This window comes from Alexandromys fortis, unplaced genomic scaffold (genome assembly GCF_014885135.2).
Source record: "Alexandromys fortis isolate MF-2015 unplaced genomic scaffold, M_Fortis_MF-2015_v1.1 scaffold_472, whole genome shotgun sequence".
Taxonomy (NCBI): domain Eukaryota; kingdom Metazoa; phylum Chordata; class Mammalia; order Rodentia; family Cricetidae; genus Alexandromys; species Alexandromys fortis.
Window position 1 is genome coordinate 1,186 of NW_026068342.1, and position 421 is coordinate 1,606.

Genomic DNA, 421 nt, shown 5'->3' on the forward strand with positions numbered 1-421 from the left:
TCAAAGAAAAATGTTTAAATGATTTACAATGTGTTTAAAAAAAATATGCACCCCACTCCGTCTGACTCCCTTCCCTCTTTGACCACATAACATCTCCCAGCCCAGCCTGTTCGAGCTCTAGGACCGAATCCGAATTGGCAGGGCAAAAGGGAGGGTGGAAGCTCCTTTGTTCCCACTAGCCTGCCAGCACCGAGCTAGGTAGGTCCTTTGTTTACGAACCACCCAAGCAGCAAGGAGACCTGAACCCGGCACCAGGAGGGACATCACTGGGGTGAGTGAGTTTCTGACCGCGGCAGCAGCCCGGGACAGGGAACTCAGACACCCCTCCTACACTTCCTGGTCATCCTCAGGGGCTACTCTGCCCGATACCTCCTCTCTCTTCCTATCCCACCCAGCCTGCATCCACAACCCCCCCACTCCG